We start from the raw sequence: 7,665 nt of genomic DNA, 5'->3' as shown, positions 1-7,665 counted from the left end.
CTCTGCCCTTCCCCTGATTCATGCTCTCTCTCTCTCTCTTTCAAATAAATAAATAAAATCAAAAGAAAGAAAGGGAGGGAGGGAAGGAGGGAGAAAGGAAGAAAGGGAAAGAAGGACATCTGCACCTATCTTCTGTGGCCCAAATACCTCAGTGACCCTGGGTTTGGCAGAGCTCCACTGGGCTGCAACCTCTGCCAACATCATGGCAGAGTTGGGCCTAAATGAACACCATTAAAATGAAGTTATTAATTACATGCATCTTGCTTGTTCAAAAAGAGGCTTGAGACTCAAAACTATAGATTTCTGCTTCCAGGACCTCAAGGAGAACAGGGTGGTGGAAGAGACCTTCACTGTGAAGGAGGTCTCCGAGGTCCTGAGAGGGCTGCAGGCTGTAGTCTACAGTGAGCTGGAGTTTGAGTTCATCAACACAGCCCACACCAGTGTGTTACCTCTGTGGCAGCTTTTCTCACAAGCTAGAAGTGGTGCCTCAAACCACAGACAGATATCTCCAAAGATGAAAACAGAGAATCATTAGAACAAGTTGCAGAATTTGAAAAAGCAGAATTTAAATCTTCAAATAAAAAGCCCATCATAGATACCATGAAGTCAAAATTTGCTCCACTTAACAAGGGTGAAACAACAGAACTTCTGAACAAGGAAATTTTTAAGACTTCAAGAAGAGAATGAAAAAGTCAAGGCTGAAGACCATTGAAATATAGGCAACACATGTATTAGATGAGAAGTCAAAGCTAGAAAGAGAACTGCGGGATTTACAGCCTGACCAAAGAAATTAAAAGGATTTTATAAAGGTCTAAGACTTGAATGACTGGAAAACACAGTAGCTTCTTTAAAGAGTAAGTTTCAGAGGACACTTAATGACAAGACAGAAAACCAGAAGTCCCTGGAGGAGAATCTAGCAATGGCCAACCATGACCTATTCAGGGTTCAGAAGCAGCAGAGCATGGCTGAAAAGGAATTAGAGAAGAAATTCCAACAAACAGCAGCTTATCAAAACATGAAAGGCATTCTCACCAGGAAGAATGACCAAATCAAAGACCTGGGGAGAAGACTGGCCAAATACAAACCTGAACATTGAAACCTGAAGATTTCTTCTGGAAATTGCCACAATGTGAAAGTACAAGCTGTTTCTTACCTCAGGCATGTATCTTGAAGCAGTCTGTTATAGTCTCTCTCCTTATTTTTCTAATATATAGACTTTGCTTCTAATATTTAGAATTAGACTTCCTATTTCAGGTACCTAATTGAAAAGAGAGGAACCTACTAACTAATTCTGGCCAGTCATCTTAAACTTCTAGAGCTCTAGAGTCTGAGTTCCAATGCAATGAGAATTCTTTATAGTAAAAAAGTGATTTTTAGAGTGGGAACACAAGTTTTATCCTTTTGAATTAGTATAAAGAGTGTATCATTTCAATAACTGTTAAAACTAAATTTTAAAAAATCTGTCTAGTTCAAACTCTAGAAGAGTTTCTTTATGTTTTCTTCCTGAAGTTTTATACTTTAGCTTTTATGTTTAGGCACAGGATCCATTTTGAGTTAATTTTTGGGGTGGTATGTAAATGTGTATGTGTATGATATAAAGGTTAAGATTCTTTTTTTTTCTTTTTTTTTTTTTTCATTTTTTCCTCATATCCAGTTTTTCAGCACTGGTTTTTGGAAAGCTACCCTTTTCTCATTTAATTACTTTGGCATACTTATTGAATATTAATTGACAAAATGGCCTATTTTTTCTGTTTCATTGACCTACATGTGCATCCTCATGCCAGTTATACTATCTTGAAGTAATGGAGTTTTACAATAAGTCTTGAAATAAAGTTGTGTGAGTTCTAAGCTTTTGGTCTTTTCTTGTTTTTAATAATTCTAGGTTCTTAACACACACATATACATATGAATCAATTTGTGCTTTTCTTCTAAAATGCCTACAAGGATTTTGATTGACTATATCTGATCAATATGGGAAGAACTGACCTTTTTTTAACAATTCAGTCTTCGAATCAGGCAGTATAACTCTCCAATTATTTAGTTCTTATTAGATTTACCTACCCATGTTTGGAATACTACACAGATTCTGGACCAATTTTCTTAAATTTACTATTAAAATACTCTGTTTTGAAGCCAGTCAAAATCAAATTTTTAAAATTTCACTTTCACATTGCTTATTTCTAGTATACAAATGCAATTAACTTCTGTATACTAACCTTGTATCTAAATACCTTGCTAATTTTCCTTCAGGTCTGGTAAGTACATATTCCTTGGTATTTTTTTCTACACATCTGATCATGTCATATGAGATAAAAATAGTTTTACTTCTGTTTTTTTTTTTCATTGTGTATGCCCCTTCCTTTATTTTCTTGACTTTTTGCACTGGTTAAGCTCTTCAATAAAGTGATAATAGAAGTGGTGAAAGTGAACCCCTGTGTTTCATTCCCTATCTCAGGTATCAGTTTTTTTAAATTTAAGGATGATATGTTTTCATAGAATTTCTTTTCATTTTGAGGGAGTCTCTTCCATTCATAGTTTTTGCTGGATAACTGTACCATAAATGGATGCTAAACTTTGTCAAATATTTATACTGCATCTAGTGAAATAATATTGTTTTTATGTCTCATTGTTTACATGGTAAATAATACTTACTAATTTTCAAATGTTAAACAAACATTTTCCTGAGATGAATTCCACATGTTGTATTGCCCTTTTTAGACATAACTGGATTCAACTTGCTAATGTTGTATTTAACATTTTTACAACTATGTTCATAAAAGGATATTCATCTGTAGTTTCCATTTTTTGTAATTCTTTGGTTTTGGAATCAAGGTAATGCTGGCTATGTAAAACGAGTTGGGAGTTATTACCTTCTCCATTTTCTGGAGGGGTTAGTGTGATTGGTATTATCTCACCTTCAAATATTTGGTAGAGGGAATGCAAACTAGCACAGCCACTCTGGAGAATGGTACAGAGGTTCCTCAAGACATTAAAAATAGAGATACCCTACAACCCAGTGATTGCACTACTAGGTATTTACTGCAAAGGTACAGATGTAGTAAAAAGGAGCAGGAGCACATGCACCCCAATATTCACAGCAGCAATGTCCCCAGTAGTCAAACTGGGGACGGAACCAAGATGCCCTTCAACAGACGAATGGATAAAGATGTGGTCCATATATATAATGGAATATTGCTCAGCCATAAGAAAAAAATGAATATCCACCATTTGCATCAAATGAAAGGAATTATGCTAAGTTAAATAAATCAAGCAGAGAATGACAATTATCATATGGTTTCACTCATATGTGGAACATAAGGAATAGAGCAGAGGACCACAAGGGAAGGGAAGGAAAACTGAATGGGTAGAAATCAGAGAGGGAGACAAACCATGAGAGACTATGGACTCCAGGAAACAAACTGAGGGTTACAGAAGGGAAGGGGGAGGGAGGATGGGGTGACCGGGTGATGGTTATTAAGTAGGGCACGTGTTGGGATGAGCACTGGGTGATATACACAACTAATGAGTCACTGAACACTGCAACAAAAACTTATTATATACTATATGCTGGCTAACTGAACATAATAATACATATAATACATAATTTTATATATATATATAAATTCACCAGTAAAGCCAACTGATACTGGAGTTTTCTCTGTAGAAAGGAATTTACTTATTCAATTGCTTTTTTTAAAATTTATTTGTCAGAGAGAGAGGGAGAAGATACAAGCAGGGTAAGTAGCTGGCAGAGTAGGTAGAGGAGAGAAGCAGGCTCCCTATTGAGTAAGGAGCTCAATGCAGAACTCAATCCCAGGACCCTGGGATCATGACATGAGCTGAAGGCAGAAGCTTAACAGACTGAGTCACCCAGGCATCCCACATTCAATTTCTTTACTAGATACAAGGAGATTTACATTTGAAAATTGTTTTAATTTCTGTAGTTTCTGTAGTATTATCCTCCCTTTCATTCCTGATATTTGTAAATTGTCTCTTTCCCCTTTTCCTTGATCAATCTAGCTAGAGGCTTATCAATTTTACTTATGTTTCTAAGCATCCGGCTCTCGGTTTAATTTTTCTCTATTAGTTGTCCATATTCTCTTTGGTTTGTACTCTACCATCATTAATCTCTTTCTTCTACATTGTCTTTCTTTTTTTTTTTTAGCTTCAGAAGACAGAAATTTAGATCATTGATTTTAAATGCTTCTTCACTTTAGTGTGAACATTATTTAGCTATAAATGTCTCCTAGAATTGTTCTAGCTGCATCCAACAAAATTTGACATACTATGCCTTTATTTTCATTAAGTTAAAATACTTTCAGTTTCCCTAGTGATTTCTTCCATTCAACTATTATTTTCTGAAGTGTTTAAATAATTTTCAAATACTTACTTAAGAATTTTCCAGGCAATATTTTATCATTAATTTCTAGTTTAATTCTATTGTGGCCAGAAAACATACTGTATTATTTTAATCATTTTGAAATTATTGAGACTAATTTTATGTTCCAGCACATGGTCTTATGGGACATTCCACGTGTGATTGAAAATAATGAACAATCATCTCCTAATGTTATGTGGAGTGTTCTATAATAGAACTCATCTAATAGATAGGTATGAAACTAGATGTCAATGACAACAGGAAAACTGGGAAATTCACAAGTGTAGGTAAATTAAACAACACACTTTCAGACAACCAGTGGGTCAAAGAAGAAATTGAAAGGGAAATAAAAAGTATCTAGAAACAAATAAAAATGCAAACACAATATACCAAAATGTATGCAACGCAGAAAAAGCAGTTTTAAAAGAAAGCATACAGCAATAAAGACCTATATTAAGAAAAATGAAAGATCTCAAATAAAAAACCTAAGTTTATACCTCAAGGAACAGAAAAAGAATAAACTATACCCAAAGTTAGCAGAAGGTAGAAAATAATAACATTAGAGCAGAAATAAATAAAATAGAGACTAGGACAATAGGAAACTGAGAGAAGTTTTACCAAAAAATAAATAAATAAAATTAACAAACATTTATCTAGACTAAGAAAAAAAAGAGAAAACTCAAATAAATAAAATTATAAATTAAACAGGAGGTATTACACTTGATGCCACAGGAATATAAAAGATCATAAGAAACTACAGTTGAGGGACACCTGTGGGGCTCAGTCAGTTAAGTGTCTGCCTTTGACTCAGGTCATGATCCCAGGGTTCTGGGATCCAGTCCTCTATCAGACTTCTTGCTCAGCAGAGAGCCTACTCCTCCCTCTATAAGTCCTTAACCTGCTTGTGTTATCTTGCTCTTTCTCTCTCTGGCAAATAAATAAATAATATATTAAAAAAAAAAAAAAGAAAGAAAGAAACTACAGTTGACCCTTGAAAAATGCAAGAGTTTAGAGCACCAACCCTCCTATGCAGTAGAACATTCACCTATAACTTTTGACTACCCAAAAACTTAACTACTAACAGCCTACAGTTGACCAGAAACCTTACTGATACATTAATAGTCATTAACACATCTTTTGTATGTTATATGTATTATATACTGTATCTTTAAAATAAAGTAAGCCAAAGGAAAAAAAATATTAAAAAATCATAAGGAAGAAAAATATATTTATAGTACTGTGTTGTTTAAAATCCACATATAAGTGGACCTATGCAGTTCAAACCCATGTTGTCCAAGGGTCAACTGCACTATGAAAAATCATATGCCAAACAAGTTGTATAACCTAAAAGAAATAGATACATTCCAAGAAACATAACAACCTATCAAAACGGAATCATGAAAAAGTCGAGTATCTGAACAGACCAAAAACAAGTAAGGAGATTGAAGTAGTAATCAAAAACCTCCCAAAAAGAAATGCTTGGGATCAAATGAATAATTCATTGGAGAATTCTACCAAACATATAAATAAGAATTAATGCCAATCTTTCCAAACTCTTTTAAAATTAAAGAAGAGAGATTACAAGTGATTTTACAAGGCCAGCATCATCCTTATACCAAAGCTGGAAAGAACATCACAAGAAGAGAAAATTACAGGCCAATATCCCTGATAAACATGATGAAAAAATATCAACAAAATAATAACAAACCAAATTCAACAATATGTTAAAAGGATCATACACTAAAAATAAGTGGGATTTATCCATAAGATGCAAGAATGGCTCCACATATACATATCAATAAACATGATAAACCACATTAACGAAATGAAAATTAAAATCATATGATCATCTCAACAGATGCAGAAAAAGCATTTGACAAAATACCACATCCACTCATGACAAAAACTCTCAACAGATTAGGTACAAAAGAAATGTACCTCAACATAATAAAGGACCCATATGATAAGCCCACAGTTAACATCATACTCAATGGTGAAAAATCTAAAAAACTTTTCCTCTAAGATCAAGAAGAAGTCAAATGTGCCTACTCTCACCACTTTTATTCAGCATACTATTGGAAGTCCTAGCTAGAGCAATTAGGCAAGAAAAATATATAAAATTAATCCAAATTGGAAAGGAAGAAGTAAACTATGTCTGTTTGCAGATGACACGATCTTACACACAGAAAACCCTAATGACTCAAGAAAAAAAAAATTAGAACTAATGACCAAATCAGCTTACAAAATATTCATACAAGAATCAATTGCATTTCTATATACCAATACTGAATTATCTGAAAAAAAAATCAAGAAAACAATTCCATTTACAATAGCATCAAAGAGAATAAAATACCTAGGAATAAATTTAACCAAGGAGACCAGAGTTGTACACACTGAAAATCACATGACATTGATGAAAGAAACTGAAGAAGACACAAAAAAATGGAATGATACCCCATTCCTTTGGAAGAATCAACATTGCTAAAATGTCCATACTACTTACCTAAAGCAATCTACAGATTTGATGTAATCCCTAACATCCAATGGCATGTTGACAGAAATGGAAAAAACCAATCCTAAAATCTGTATGGAACCACAGGAGACCCTGATTAACTAAAGAAATCTTGAGAAAAAGCAAAGCCAAAGGCTTTGTCTCAACTACTACAAACTCTCATCTCTCTTTCCTCAATTTAATGAAACAGGCTTACTTTTTTGGGATCTCCTTCTGCACAGTGATCCAGAAAGTGACAAATAGGTAAAAAAATCAGAGACATCAGACATTCCTTTCCTTAGACATTAAGTTTTGCACTAAAAGCAAAACTTTCTAATTGTTTACAGCAGAATATGAATATCATAAATAACAGGGTGAACCTTTGGCAGCTTACTCCTAAAGAGGCATTCATTTTGGGATGCTGGCTGGCTCAGTCGGTGAAACATGTGACTCCTGATATCAGGGCTGTTAAGTTCAACCCCCTTTTTTGGGGGGGAGGCGGGTATAGAGATTTCTTAAAAATTAGAAAATATTTAAAAAGAAAAAGAGGCACTCATTCTTGGGGTCACACAAATGTAAGGTCAGAACCTTTAAATTTTCACCCTACAAGAATCCCACAAGTTCCAATCTTAACAAATAAAATCACATTGGGGCACCTGGGTGGCTCAGTGGGTTAAAGCCTTTGCCTTTGGCTCGGGTCATGATCCCAGGGTCCTGGGATCAAGCCCCCCATCCGGCTCTCTGCTCCGCAGGGATCCTGCTTCCTCCTCTCCCTCTGCCTCTCTCTCTGCCTGCC

General features: G+C 34.7%; 1 pseudogene; it reads left to right on the top strand.

The window, feature by feature from the left end:
* The first annotated feature begins 202 nt into the window (after positions 1-202).
* Positions 203-1,096, top strand: LOC116587244 (annotated as a pseudogene).
* Positions 1,097-7,665: the final 6,569 nt, after the last annotated feature.

This window comes from Mustela erminea, chromosome 3 (assembly GCF_009829155.1).
Source record: "Mustela erminea isolate mMusErm1 chromosome 3, mMusErm1.Pri, whole genome shotgun sequence".
In the NCBI taxonomy this organism is placed as follows: Eukaryota; Metazoa; Chordata; class Mammalia; order Carnivora; family Mustelidae; genus Mustela; species Mustela erminea.
This window is presented reverse-complemented; position numbering and strand designations above follow the sequence as displayed.